This window comes from Ambystoma mexicanum, chromosome 10 (assembly GCF_040938575.1).
Source record: "Ambystoma mexicanum isolate Mex_15411 chromosome 10, UKY_AmexF1_1, whole genome shotgun sequence".
Taxonomy (NCBI): domain Eukaryota; kingdom Metazoa; phylum Chordata; class Amphibia; order Caudata; family Ambystomatidae; genus Ambystoma; species Ambystoma mexicanum.
The window spans coordinates 731,233,441-731,248,995 of NC_090932.1; the positions used below are offsets into that span (position 1 = coordinate 731,233,441).

At 46.5% G+C, this 15,555-nt stretch overlaps 1 protein-coding gene across 2 annotated transcripts in view; it reads right to left on the reverse strand.

Annotated features, from left to right (window-relative positions):
• Window positions 1-15,555, reverse strand: part of COMMD2 (COMM domain containing 2) — a 158,754-nt gene that overhangs the window by 87,208 nt on the left and 55,991 nt on the right. The window lies entirely within an intron of this gene.

Sequence of the window (15,555 nt, forward strand, 5' to 3'; positions counted from 1 at the left end):
TCACGTGGGAGTCCAGGGGAGTGAATAGGGGTATCCAACCCAGATTCCATCACATGGCGCTGTAATCGTTTATGCCCAGTCTTTGCGGTCTGTTGGTGCATCGCCAAAAAATTATCTGCCAGCCTAGAAAGCATACATTTCATGTGCCATCTCCTTGCATAGTAGAAAGAGGGCATCTATCTTAGTCATACAATAATTCACTGACAGAATATCATGGACCTTACCATCTTCCCCTTTGGCATAGCTTATTGCCTTTGATAGTTGTATACTCTCATACTCACTAGAGGATTCTGAAGAGGCAATGGTAGAGAGTAGCCTTTCTAAGTTGGGGCTTGCTAAAATGTTTGTTCCAATAATGTTCCCAAAACATGTGTCGTTTCTCGTTTGGGTGGGGTGGGAGGGACCTCCTTCTAGCGATTCTCGTATCCTGTGACAAATATTGAGCAGAGTCATGGAGGTCAATGATTTAGCAACAGCAGTCAAGGGGAGAAAGGCAGATATTTTGGTTGAATAGACGATTGAGCACTTAATTTATCCTTTTTTGGTTTGGGAGATCACACAGTGCCAATTAGGTTGGGGCTGTACACCAGATCTCAAAGCGCATTTCCGCAGATGTAAATGTATGAAATTACACTAGCCGTGTGTGGAGTGGAGTACACCAAGACAAAAACAGAACTACTTGATCATGAGAGTGGGTGCTGCCGCTTCACAGGCAAACCCTGGGCAGCTAACACTGTCGAGACAGTGAAGCTCCAAAACTCTGCTAACACCAGAAACACTTCTTACACTTCGCTTCACTCCACAAGGGGAAGGGTTTACGAATAGTGAGCTGCTATTTAGATGCACAATCACCAGAAAATGCTCCCAGCTGGATCGACCCACACAACAGCAAAGCGATCCGTTCGGTGGATTTAGCCAGCAAAATAATCCACATCTAATTGAAGGGTGCAATGGGGTGCTGAATTCACTCACCACTTGCCACACAAAACACCACCTAGAGCCCAGGGCCGGACGCTTACCTCAGGTGTGAGGGACTCAACAAGACCTTCTCTCAGCTGGCCACAGTCATCCCACACTGCAGCCAGCAGCTACGAGATCAGAAGAGGGACATCAGCGCCTCACTCCCAAAGCTGCAGGGCTTCAGATTCTCCATTCCTTCGGGCCCCTTAGCCTCCTGGTGTGGTCAACTCGCAGCTACAGAGATGCCGGGCCGCAACAACCCAGTACCCTTAATGCCTCAGTTCGATTCTAGGGCCAGCGAACCTTAGAGAAAAGAACGTAGCGATGAGCTGTGTCAAGCCCCACTGCTATCTCGCTCGATAAGCAACACGTTCCAACACGTTGTACACAGCAGCCGCTTCCGACACCTCTAACCTGCGAGTGATTCAGGTTTTACCTGAATTCTATTTCAGGGGTTTTGGCTGTCCCTTTTATGGCAATACTATACTTTTTCTCCTTTGATTTTTCGGATTTCTGACCTCTTTTTGTGGTCAGGGGGGCAACCCTTTTGAGTATATAATCCCAGGTAACAAACATGGCTCCAAGGACTCTAGTGCTTTTAAAAAAGCATCCCATATTGGCTTTATTTTGATTAAATCATGCTACATTACTTTTAGGGAGTAGGGTGGTGGAAGCTATAATTTAGTCTTGGCTTTATCAGGGATGTAAGCCTATTTACTGCATAAGTAGCCCAAAGTACCGGTTTGGTAGCCATTGGGGTAGTATCGTATTATTTTAAGCAGCTATTGGAGATTTTGTTTTGGGCCCATCCCTTTGTTTGGTGAAACCATAAGGAAGGATTAAAACTTCCACTGTGCAAACATGGGCTTATTTTGAACCCAGCCGTGCACCCGCCACAGTGGTATTGACTGATGAAGATCAGTCTCTAACCCTAGACAGGTCAATACACCTACTGTGTGGATAAACCTGGGTCTTGGCAGTTTTTAGGGCCAGCCTGATTAGCTGGTCACAAAGCCTTTGTGGGAGTGCCCCTGTATGCAACATGTGGGTTGGCCTATGCCAGACCATGAATATTTGGGCATATTAAGAGGCGATCTTAAACATGCAGGCTTTCTCCAGGTTTACTTAGCTGCTGGAGGGTTTTGCCAGCAAGCTGCTGCAATTTTACTATTCGAAATAGTGCAATAAGACCTTATGGGTCTGATTCTATCAGCCTAAATATATTCTACATTTTGATAGCCCTCCTGGCTGGAGAACTAAATTATTCACCAATTGTACTCCCTCTATATGCTCTATGTGTTACAAATGCACACCAAACTGTCGGAGTGATCAGACTTAGTTATACATTTTCGGTGGTGGTGTAAACAAAGGTGATTTTTTCAATTGGCTTGCAAGTCAGTCAGACAGTATCCTATCCATTAACCTGCTCCTACCCAAGTGACCCATACACGTGACCATCGAAAAAACATTTAGATTATGTCTTCTGGTACTTTAATCCCACCTCCCTCCTTAAAGAGTCTTTTCATGCAGACCCCTCAGTCACTCTTGCCCATATACATGGAGAAATTATGTAGATCTACGTTGGGCAATGACATAGAACAATGTTCTTCCGGTTCATCATGACCGACTAGATGTTTGTGCGGTCTCGCCCCCTCAGGTGAAGTGCATCGGGCCTCCACTCCAGTGACTATATCCCGCTTGTCTGATGCAGCCTGCACCAGTATGATCCACTGTCTTCATTCCAACTGCCTTGTCCCAGCGTCATAGTCAGTAGTTTCTGGCACACATACACAATTCAGTTCATAATTAAATCATTGTCTACAGGGGGACAGCATAGCCTAGAAAAAACTGCTAAAAGAAAGATAAATAATAAAAACACTAACAAGAAGGACATGGTCTGGTCTCATGACAGCAGAGTAAAACAATCCTTACAAATATCAATCCCAAAAAGAAAAAGGTGTTGCCTCACTTCCTCCGATTCTCATCATATTCAGATTAATCTGGGGAATGCACGCTACCATTATACATTATTCATGTTACGATCTACTGGAGGTTTAGGAATTACTGTGTTGCTACATAAGGTTCAGATCATGGACTCTATACATGTATTTTTTTTTAATCGTCTAGGGTTCCCCTTTCTTCCCCATCTCCTTATCCTTATCGTATGTGCACCACCAGGTATTGGGAAAACTGTCCAGTTTAGGAGTGGGTATACAAACACTTAATATTATGGGTTATGTTTTAATCTAAAGTACTTATTTTTGCTAATAGAAATTCTGTGTGTGATTTTATAAACAGTATACTTTTCAGATTACCAGTTTAATGTATTATTTGGGGAAGCTGTGGGTATTAACCGTACTTCACTAACAGCCTACCTCCCTCCACTGACTTAAGACTGACTATGCCACTACTGCTACTACTACTACAGAGAGGTCCTGCTCTTCCTTATTAAAACTGTGCTTTGCCTTACGATATATGGTTTCACATCCCTCACCAGACAGCAGTGGCACAACAACAAAAAGCTCTACTACAAACAATGCCGATGCAGTCTCATGATATATCATTCCAAATCGCTGGTGCAACATCTGAGGGCCGGGCCGGCAGGAAGAGGAGCGCACCGGAGCGGACGCGGTGGCGCTCCATAGAGGCATCGGTGCCCCAGCGTGGGCCCCCCCGCCTTGTTGGGCTGAGTCAGTGGTGCGGCTGGGGGGCCACGGAGAGGCGGCCGGGAACCTGCAGACGATCCCCGGAGGGGGCGTGGGTTCGTGAGGAGGCCGGGGGTGGTGCACCCCGGACAGCAGTAGCAGTGGAACCACACCGACTGGGATGTAACAGAGTTAGATGTCCTTCAGGGCTAAGGGGCGCACGGCGAAGTCCACCCAGCGTTCCGGCGACCCCCAAGGCACCCTCCCAACGCTGTGGCCAGCAATGGAGGCCAGGTAGCTGAACAGAGGGGGTATTGGTCAAGCGTAAGAGCGGCCAGAGCAGGAGGGAACAGCGAACTCTGCACAACTGACGAGGCAGGACCTTCGAGGGGAAAAGCTAGTTTTGAGAGAGACTCTAGCTAAAACTTTCCAGCACCAAATCCAGCTGATGAGAGCTGATCTGAACGTGGCGCTCGGGGAGCTGAAACAAGAAATGGCCCAGCTGAGAGAGAGAACTGACTTATTGGAAAGAGGGCTCCAGGAAACTGAAAAGGATGCATCGGCTAACAGCAAAGTGATTGAGCGACTGGACACTGCAACAAGAAACCTGGAGGCTCAAGTGGAGGATCTGGAAAACAGATTGAGAAGGGTCAACATAAGGATAAAACGTCTTCCGGAATCAGTCTCAGCCAGGGACCTGAGGGGGGGGGAGGTCCATGCTGTCTTTGCGGACCTTTTGGGGGAGTGGAGCCCGGATTCGATAGAACTGGATAGAGTGCACAGAGTGGGCCGTCCTGCCTGGGATGCCGACGCCAGGCCTCGCAAGGTCTTGTCCCCATTTGCTAGATATGGGCAGAAGGAAGCGGTGCTGCGGGCGGCCAGGCAGCGAGATCCAGTTCTTTATAAGGGAGCTATCGGGGAGAGGAAGTATAAAATGAACATTGCCCTTTGGTTTATTGTTCGAATGGGAGGGGGCCCAGAAACGAGTGACCACGCCTCAGGAAGCAGCAAGTATACTGCACTTGGATTTGGAGAGGGAAGGGGAGGCTCCCAGAGGCGGTCCCTCAGCCGCAGCGGGGCTTAGAGAGAGGCCCAGACTGTGGGCATGGTCAACGGTGGGGAAGTGGGGGAAAGCAATAGTAGAAGAGCCTCTTTGAGGGTCCCCTGGAGCAGGGGGGACTAGAGGACCCGGGTAAAGGATCTGGTTGAGACTGCAGGCATGGGCCTTGGAATCCGATTAGTGGGGGGGTGGGAAATGGGCATATAATGGAGCCAAGGAGGGCGGAGTAGAAAACATGTTGAATCAAGAAAGGACCGTTAAGTCTGGGGGGGTGCAGGGAGGGTTGGGGGGGGAGGGGGTCGGGAGATACCGGAATGTCTCAACAACTAGAGCCTACTGGGGGTAGAGCTCTGCAGCAGAGTGGCTGTAGGAGGTGGACGGGGGGAGGTTGGTCTCCGTCTGGGGAAAGTCCTCGAGAGGGGTGCAGAAGGGCAAAAAAAGGGCTGCGTCAGTTTCTTCCCATAGAGTTCCGATGGATGACTCAATGTTAGGGGGGCCCAATACCCCTCTTAAACGGGTTAAGTTGGAAAGGTTCGTCAAATTGCACACCCCGGACATAGTTGCCCTCCAAGAGACCCATCTCCTGAGAAAGAACCAGGGGCGTTTGCGGTTGAGGGGCTTCTCTCAGATACTTTTCACCTCCGGTCCCACGAAAGCAGGGGGGAAGAGTGGGTTGCGTTGGCCTTTCGGGGTGGGTTTCGACTTCAGAATGAAGGACGTCCTCAGGGTTAGGAACGGGAAGTATGTCTTGGTTAAAGGGGAATATGCGGGTATGCCCTTCACCATAGCTTTGGTGTATGCTCAGAATACGGGTCAGAAGCGCTTTCTGCGCGAAACTTTGGGAGTCCTGGGGAATTTTGCAAGGGGCCAAATCATTCTAATGGGGGGGGATCTAAATCTGGCCTGCAACAGACGCCTAGACAGGATGGTACAAGAGGGTGCGGGGGGCGGCGCGGTAGCCTCGCCCCAACTCCGGGATCGGGTGGAGGAGGCTGGGCTGCGGGCTGAATGGAGGGCCCTGTGAAGTGGGGAGGAGGTTCACACATTTGTTTCTGGGGTTTACGGATCCCAATCCAGAATTGATTATATTTGGGTTTCAGCAAGTCTGGTCGGGAGGGTGGAGATGGTAGAGGCGGGCCCCCTGGGTATAGCAGACCATAAAATATTACAGATGAAGTTGGGCCTGGGCAGGCGTACTCAGGGCGTGTGGAAGTGGAGATTCCCTCGAAGAACTCCTGAGAGATCCGGTTGTTCGGGAAGAGATCGGGGGGAAATAAGGACCTTCTTTGAGCTGAACAATAGTACCGACACGAGCCTGGGCACGAGGTAGGATGCCTTCAAAGCAACGCTAAGGGGAGAGCTTATCGCCCTGAAGGCTGACAGGAATAGGCAATTGAGGCAGCTGGAGGCACAGTTGGAGAGGGAGGTAGAGTTGGCAAGGCTCGGGTCAGGGGAGGCACCATCCAGGAAAGCATTCAGGACATACAGGCTAGGCGAAGGCCAAATTGGGGGTTCTGAGGGCCAAGAAAGCGGAAAAAGCCATGCTTATGGTCAGGCAAAAGTATTATGGAAAAGGCTAATAAGGCTGACTCTTTGCTGGCGCCCCTCCTTAGGGGAGCCCAGGAGAAGAAGGCGATTTCAGCCTTGAGGGATGGGGGGGGGCAGACTCACTCAAACAGAGGACGTAGTGGGCCGAATTGCTGGTTTTTATAGCAATCTATACTCCTCACAGGTGCCATCCCCTCAACCACAGGCGGACTTCCTGGCAGCCCTGCCCCTGCCCAGCCTGCCCCGCACGGCTGGGGAAGAAATGGGCCGCGATATAGCAGAGGACGAGGTGCAACTCACAATAGCGTCGCTGCCGTGGAATAAGGCCCCAGGGCCGGACGGCTTCCCCGCATCCTTTTAGAAGACTTTCTCCCAAATCCTCACTGCTCACCTCATGGAACTGTTTAACTCCTTCAAGGTAACCGGCAGAATCACTCCGTCCATGGAGGAAGCTAAAATTACCCTTATTCATAAAACCGGGAAAGATCCAGAAGAATGCACGGCTTACAAGCCTTTTGCGCTTATTAATACTGACGCAAAACTGTACACTTAAGATATTGGCGAAATTACTCGAGGGGCATCTCCCGGCGTTGATCCACCCGGATCAAACAGGGTTTGTAATGGGGAGGCAGACCACGGACATTATCAGGCGTGTAGCCCACTTGGTGGAAAAAAAACCAAAAGACAGCCACTCTGGCGGTGCTCCTGGCTTTAGACGTGGAAAAAGCGTTTGACCGGATGGAGTGGTCGTTCTTGTTCCAAGTTATGGAGAGGATGGGATTGGGGGGGGGAAGACTATATTAAGATGGTCTGGGCTAACTTCCAAAGCCCCTCCGCCTGCATCTCGGCCAACGGGGCAATGTCAAACCCATTTAGCCAAGGGAGGAGAACCAAACAAACCTTGAGCCCCTACTGCAGGCGATTCGGGAGGCGGAGCTTATACAGGGCATAACTTTTGGAGGAGTTCAGCATAAAGTGGCGGCCTTTGCGGACGACATGCTCCTCTCCCTCACAAGTCCGAAGAGATCTATTGAGGCGAGCATGGACCTCCTGACCAGGTTTGAGGAAGGATCAGGTTTGCGGTTCAACTGTCAGAAGTCCGAGCTCATGAACCTGTCCATAACCTGGGCAGGCTGCAGAGCTTAAGGAGGGAGCCCCTTTCAAGTGGTGCCCCAGGGGATTAAGGTACCTGGGGTTGAAAATTACCCAGGCGCTGGAGGGGTGGTATGCAGCGAATTACGCCCCATGCTGAAGGCAGTCAAAAAGGGATCTACGGAAGTGGAACTCCCTCAAAATATTGTGGTTGGGGAAAGGGGAAGCCCTTCTTCCCCGGCTGCTCCATCTTTTTCAGGCTGTTCCGCTTCATGTCCCCTCAAGCAAAGGAATTTATATGGGACGGTAAGAGGCTGCACCTAGCCCGATGCCTATTGACCGTGTCAAGGAGGGATGGGGGTCTGGGGCTGCCGGATTTTCGCCGATACTATGAGGCTGCACAACTAAGGGTGGTCAGGGAGTGGTTCTTGGGCGAGTATAGGAAACAGTGGGTACAAATGTACAGGGCAATCACCCAGCACCATCTGGGCGAGGTCCTTTGACTGCTGCGCCACCTTAGGCCGCCACACATGTCCCTTTGCGCTATAACGAAGGATCTTGTGGATATCTGGGATGGGGCAGTGAGGAAACTAGGGATCACGACGTATGCCTCCCATTTTACCCTGATATTTGGTAATAAAGATTTTACCCCCGGGGTGGAAAGAGGGGCCATCAGGAAGTGGGAGGAGGGCGGATGCAGGGTTATCGGGACATGTTCAGGGAACAGCAGGTGAAAACATACCTAGAGTGCAAGCAGGATTTTGCCCTGGGAGAAGGGGAAAGGCTCAGGTATTTTCAGTTCAGACACTGGGTAATGACGGAGGAGATAGGAAATGCAGCTACACGGGCTCCTACTCAGTTTGAAAGGTTCCTCCTTATGCATGAGGGGGCTACAGGGTTACTCTTGGACCCCTATAGACTTCTAGGGGATGCCCCCCCCAAAACTGACTGGGCATACATGGATAGATGGGAAGAGATTCTGGGAATGAGACTGGAGTGGGAAGAGTGGGAGAGGCTGTGGAGGGGGTTACCGAAGTGGGCAAGGGCGGCGCAATTTCAGGAGGCGTGGTACAAGTACATCTTTGGTTGGCATTACACACCTGCCCGGCTGCACAAGATCTATCCAACAGCATCTAAGGAATACTGGTGAGGGTGCGGTCAGGATGGGACGGCAGCCCATATATGGTGGGACTGCCCCAAAATCATGTGAGTTAAGGGCGCGCTCTCGACTGCTGTTTGGCTGTGCTGCTGTGTGTACCTGTTGACTCGGAGGCTGCCTTCTGTGCCCTGTAGAGAGCCTCCTGGGTTCTGAAGGCACGTTGAGAGCGCGTGCTGTGAAGTCTGCGGCAGTCATTTCGGGTACCTTCCATTAAGAAACACTGAAAGGAAATCAGGCACTGTTGCCTTAAGAGTTACGGCCCGCGTAGCTCCGCCCACCCAGGAAGTGGAAGAACAAAACCACAGCATTGACGGCCTTGTGGCATGAAGCCCGCGCGAGTTAAGGGCGCGATCTCGACGGCTGTTTGGCTGCTTGCTGTGCGCTGCACTGCACTGCACTGCGACCTACTCTCCTAAACTGAGAGCGAGCAGAGTGACGAAGCTAGACGTCGTTGAAAGCAAAGGATTTCCCCATACCCCTATCACAAAGGGATTTCGGGTAAGAGACTAAAAGCGCTGCATGGGTTACAAGGTAGGAGACTGTTGCGGCAAGTCCTCTTTGATCCCATCGGGAATTCAGTGTTCACAGTAACATGGAAAACTCTGTAACGGGAAAAAAAAGGAGTACACGCTATAGGTGCTTTGCGGAAAATAAAAAAATAAAAAAAAAAAAAAGGTAGTGGATTACATAGCTTGAGCACTAAAAGAAAAATATCTTTTCAATAGTGATATAATAAAAAGAGGAAAAATTAAACTGTGAAGTAACGCATTGCAGGATGACATTAGGTGCCCAGAATGGGATGGTTCCTACTCCGAGGAGCTATACATACAAAATCAAGAGCTGCCATTAAAAAATGCACCCATCAGAAGTCAGTCCTCAGTTAACATAACTACAGCACAGGTAAATCCTGGTCCCTTGAGCTACTTGCCAGCTAGTAGCACTCCGTCCGACACGGTACTGTCGTGGAGAAAAGGGTTGGAATACACTATTACCACAAACAAGATTCAAAGGAAAATTGATGAACATTTTGCCAAGAAAAAAGAAGCCAAAGTGAAAACGTTAGTCTTAGAAACAGCATAGAACTCTCAGATAATGACGTAATTGAATGTTCATCAATAGCAGGCCCTCCTCTTCTAATTCCCTTACAAACACCTTCTGTACCTGAAAGGGAGGTAGTAAATGGAGAGGAGGCACCAGGAGAGGAAGTTTTCACACAAGCACAAAACTATGAGGAAATAACAACTGGTTCCACACCAGAAGTAGCCCAGGAGTTAAGAATTAATCAGAAGAGGAAACTCTAAAAGCCAAGCGCTGCTGCTCTTGCAGCTTTGAACTTCTAATTAAATTCACTGGTGACTGTCTTTGAGCAACTGAAACTGGAAGTCCAACTACAAGCAGGAACCCTGATGGAAATGACCAAAGATTTAACCAGTTTAGATTCCACAGTAGTGGGGCTGACCTCATCAATGAACACAGCTGTAACACCGTCACTAGGAGAGCTAAGAGTGGAGCTCGCAAAACAAGGTCTAGACATATCAGCCCTAGAAAGGTCCTTGATAAAGAAAAAAAGCGGAAGACGACAAACAAAAATGTCTACTACAAGAAATTCTACATCTAATCAAGGCTGAGAAGAAAACAGTGACTGGGTCCTTGGAAAGCCTGAGAGGGGGGGAGAGGGCAAGTAACCATTTTGATGACACTCCCCTTTCGGAGTCAGTATTGAAGGAATTCAGAAGGCTCGCTCATGTTGTAGAAGATGAAGTGGTAGACATCGAGCCCCATATAAACAATCAGGAGACCTTGCCAAGCGACCAGGATGTATGCTCTGCTGAATTGCTGGTCCCTGGTAAACAACTGTCAAAGGGAAGAAGAAAAGCCCAAAAAAAAATAAATACAAAAGAAAATAAAAATCAGCACAATGGCATTTCTAGTCACCCTTCAAAAACAACAAAAAAAAGGCCAGTCAGGTGTCCAAAAAATGAAAAATCCTAAAAATGAGGAACCAACAGCTACTAAAGAAATGAAAACTCCTTCTCAGAAAGATACCCAAGAAAACAACTCGAATATCCTGGACATAGCAAATGGAAATACTAAAGGATCCCTGGCAAAAAGTGGGAAACCTCGACATTGTATTGAGGAAAAAAAGCACAGAAGGGAAACAGAAAGCCATTGTGGGAACCGACATGCGGTCTCGGACAAAAACAAAGAAAACGAGTGCAAGTGTTGGACTACAGACAGATTTTTTTTTTAGATCAACAAGTAGATCCAATACAAACCTTGTCCTCAGGAGTCACGAGTATCACAAGTCCCATTGGGAGAAGGGAAAAGAGGGAAAAAAACAATCTTAAATTGTCCATCACTCAAAGGCCCACCCTGGGCTCCAATATTCTGGGGGAATGAGAACGAACGTCTTCCCAAAAAAAAAAAACAAAAAAAAACGCTCAGGCAACAACAGAAGCAACGTTAAAAATTGCACCAATCTTTCTAAAACGTGACTCCAAGAAAAACATTATTATACCACTGTTGGATGAAGTTAAAAATGAACAGGGAAAAATGAAGGAATTAACTGAAGCACCGAGAGAAAAAGTAGAAGACCGGACAAAGACAGCTGACTTGGAGGCAAACTCCTATGAACAATCTTCGGAGGAAGACCTAGAAATTCAAGAATATGCCGTCCCAAAACTCTGGCTAAAAGCACCAAATATAACTCCAAAATATACATCGCTTTGCAGGAGTGCTATCTTGGACTACGTTAAAAGAGTTCCCAACCTCTAACTGTTTGGCTCAGGGGACTTGGAAATTTGTAAAGTTCCCAAGTAGAAATGTGAGGAATATAGTAGAGGTGGGTTTTACTTCACAAAAAGCATGGAAAGCTATAAAAAAACAACAAAAAAGAGCTGAAAAAAAAATCAATCAGCCTGTTGATTCTTGAAAAGAACAAAACGAGAATTGCAAGCCCGACTGCTTCAAGCCATTAATTTGGTCGGTGCACCGCCCAACTGCAGGAGCCTTGATAAAAGAAACTCATCATCAACATTAATTCGCTGAAGAAACGTGGATTAAGAAAAGGACCTTAAGGCGAGAAGTCAGACGGCTGAAGAAATCAATCACGAATCCAATCGAACTTCAAACAGAACAGAAAAAGCTCATTAGAAATTACAAACAATGGTCACGAGCAAGAAAGGTCCTTCAACATCAACAAGATAATGAGCAGATGCTGGAGGCCCTTTGTGAAAACAGTACCTGCAACTTTTGGTCGATTATAAATAGCAAAGGAAAGAAATTAGCCAGTAACACTACCCAATGTAACCTGGTTTCAGAAAAGAGATGGTTAGATTATCTGACAAAGAATTTTAAAAACACGTCAGCCACCCTGGAAGAATAGCAGGAGGTCGTTAAGTGGGAACTCAACTTTAATATAAAATTAATAGAAGATCTTATTCTGAGCGCTTCATCATCAAAGGCAGCGGGCCCAAATGGGTTAACCTATTGGGTTCTGAAGAACAACGTAAAAACCTGGGCGATTCTTCTTGATACCCTCTATAAGGAAATATTAGAGTCAAAATGCTTTCCCTCCTTCCTGGAAACAAGCGGTCATAATACCATTCTACAAGGGGGGTGATAGAACTCAGCCTGAGAATTATAGGCCAATCTCCCTCTTAGATATCGAAAGCAAGATATTCATGCAAATCCTCTTGATAGAGCTAGGAGGACTGGGCCAAATCAAATAACATTGTTTCCAAATTTCAAACGGGATTTAGACGAGGAATGTCTACAACATTAAATGGCATCACTCTGAGCCTCTTAGCAGAACACTCTAAAAAAACGGAGAGGGGCCGATACATGGAGCCTGGGTAGATTTCTCCAGAACATTCAACCTAGTAAATAGGCAGAAACTGTGGGCAAAACTGAGAAGGTGGGGACTTCCAAGCAAGCTACTGGCTATATTAATTGAGCTTCACAAAAACACCTCGCTTATCGTAAGACTAGATGAGGCTGGTCACCTTACAAATACAATTAGCGTGGAGCAAGGAGTGCGACAAGGGTGCATGGGAGCCCCCTTCTTTAACGTTTGTCAGATCTGGCTGACTTTCTTCAAACCTGGGTCATGGCAAGCCCCAAACTCAACTCCATCAAGGTTCATTGGCTCGCCTATGCAGACGACATAGTCCTGTTTCACAGGACAGCAATAGGCTTGCAGCACTTATTGAATGGTTTAAGCGAATACACTAAACTTAATGGACTACAAGTAAACCCAAAGAAGTCCAATATTTTGGTGCTGAAACATCCTAAAAAGCAAATCAACTTTGGAAAATGTTTTTTTGAAGGTGAAGCGATTTTGAGGGTAGATGAATTAGTCTACCTGGGCTACACAAGGTTTGCCTCTCCATCAGTTAGTAAAGTGGAACTAGAATGAAGACCAAAGGTCGAGAAAACAATATCACAGATGATAAAGATCTTCTTTGAGCTCTGCAAATTCTCAATTAAACCACTAATAAAGTTTTACAATGCTAAAGTAATCCCAGTGATATTGTACGGGTTGGAGGCCCAACCAATGCTTTGGAACATAGGCTGGCTAAAAGTGGAAGGACAGATTTGGAAGAGCTCCTTGCGCTTGCTCAGCTGTCTTCCTATGCAGGTCCTAAGGTTCGAACTCGGCCTGAAATCACTGCAGCAACAGGTGGCCTGGAGATTATCATCTCTATACAGGCCAATAATAATTCCACAAAAAAAAAAAACTTCCTTTATGAAGACATCAAGTATCATCTTCAAATGGACAGCTCCAAGATCCTCCAACAGTTGGACATAAAAGTAAAAAGAAACCTGGCAGGAGCCAATTCGGTAGCAACCCTGAAAGAGAATCCCCTGAAAGCAAAGAAAGAACTGAAAACAATGGACTGGATCAAAACAGGGCTGGAAATGAGGCTTGTAAAACCAAAGAATAGTTTTTTAGTAGTGGAAAAAAAACTGGGAGAACTGCCTAAATATTTGCTAAAACATCCAAACAGTGAATCAAGATATATATTTCTTAGGGCGCGCCTACATTTAATTCATACAGGCGAGATCTTAAACATCAGAGGGCAAAGCCATAATATCATACCCTTTTGCAAAATATGTGCAACCCGAAATAAGCAAAACCTGCATCATTTGCTCCTACAATGTGAAGGAACTTGGGAGACTAGAGTTCTGTACTTTGAGAAATTTGTTCATAAAGTGAACTTTTGGAATCGTTTGATCTCGGGGCAAAATGCCGCCTTGACGATTGCAATGGGTCAGGTCCTTTTAAAACCTGGCTTGACCTTAATAGGCGCTCGGCAGACTGGGACTAATGTTTCTCAAGAAAATTTGGCTTAATACAGAAGTAGAAATTACATCAGAAGTCTCTCTCTTGTCCCGCAGCTAGAGAGTCTTGAACAACATAGGATGTGGTGCAGGTTTTTGGGGGAGTGATGGTCTTTTTTCTTTCTTTTTTTTTTTTAAAAAGGCATGCCCTCTGTTTGGTAGAACTGTATAAAAGGACAACTGTAAAATTAGTGTTGATCACTAGTTGGTAATATGTTGGTTTTAATATTTTGTAAAGATCCAATTTGATCAAAACAAATAAAGTATTTTTTGTTTTTAAAAAAGCCTTTCTGGAACAGCATTTTGGAGGCACGTGAACAGGCATTCGGAGAGGGAGAGGGCCGGGCTCCCCAGATGGTATTGATGGGGAGGCAGGAGAAAGGAGAAGGCGGAGAGGGGAGAGGCCTAGTTAAGGCAAGGTCTATGTTTACGCTAGCGGCAATGTCCCTCATCGCACAGAGGTGGAAGGGGCCCACGATCCCAACGCAGTAGGATTGGTTGAGAAAAATGTGGGACCTGGTAGCCATGGAATGGGCCAGTTTCGTGGTCAATAATAACCTGAAGAACTTTGCAGCAGAGTGGGGTGCGGCGCTGACTTACCTGAAAGGGGAATTTAGAGAACAGTGGTGCCCACAAAGATTGAAACTGCTGGACCTTTTTGGTTGATTATTTTCTTGGGAAGGAGATGGACAAACGGGAACTCCAGTGCTTTGGGGGGGAGGGAAGAAGGGTGGGGGAGGGAATGTTTGAAGTTGGTTTTGTATGTTATATAATAATAATAAAAAGATAATTAAAAAATAAAATAAAAAAAGCCACCAAGTATGTTCTTTCACCTCTGTTGGACGTGCTTTATGGGTCAGACATTTGGCACACAATTATTGCATACATTAAACAGATCGCCCGGTTGGAGTAATCTTGGGTTCCTGAAATGGTCCATGTGGGAATGTGGAATATACTAATTTTTAGTAGCTCTTTCCACCACGATAGGCCAGTCATACACATGTTGCTGGCCACGCACCAAACCACGGCTCAACACTGGAAACACCCAGACCTCCCCTGATCAAGTTTTGGTGGGGCAAGCTTTGGAATTCTTAAGCAATGGGTACGTTTATCCAGTTCGACCTGGATGCAGTTTATCCACTTTGATCAAGACTCCAAAGACATGGAGGTACAACAAAGTAATTTAAACCATTTACATTACTCAGATTGGCAACTGCAACGAAGTAGCACATCTAAGTGTTTGTACTTTTATTCACAGAACATTCATTAATAAAAGAAAAGATGTATGAATACTATGTTGACCAACTTTTTCTGAATTTCCTTTGTAAACCAGCGACATGCCCATGGCACCATCACCTGATGTATTCTTTATTTACATTATACCTGCGCTGATCTCTCTCACCTGTGAATCTAAAGATAATAACATTTTTTATTGAAATAAACCATACTTTTTACAATAACTAGGCAATGCCATTATACGAAGAGGGTCGAATATGCACAAGTATTCAAGAAAACACATCATCAACCACTTTGGTGGTTGTTTAAATAGGAGTAGTATTATTTGCAAGTTTCAGCATTTACTGAATGAACTCAAAAGGTTAGATATTTTCTGGTTGTATACTACTTCGACAACATGCTAGGCAAATGAATGGAGAGCCTTGGCTATAAAACAGAAAAGACCTATAGATTTCTTAATGTTTCAACACAAAATTTTAGGCTACATAAACCCTCCCGCAGTGCACTACTGT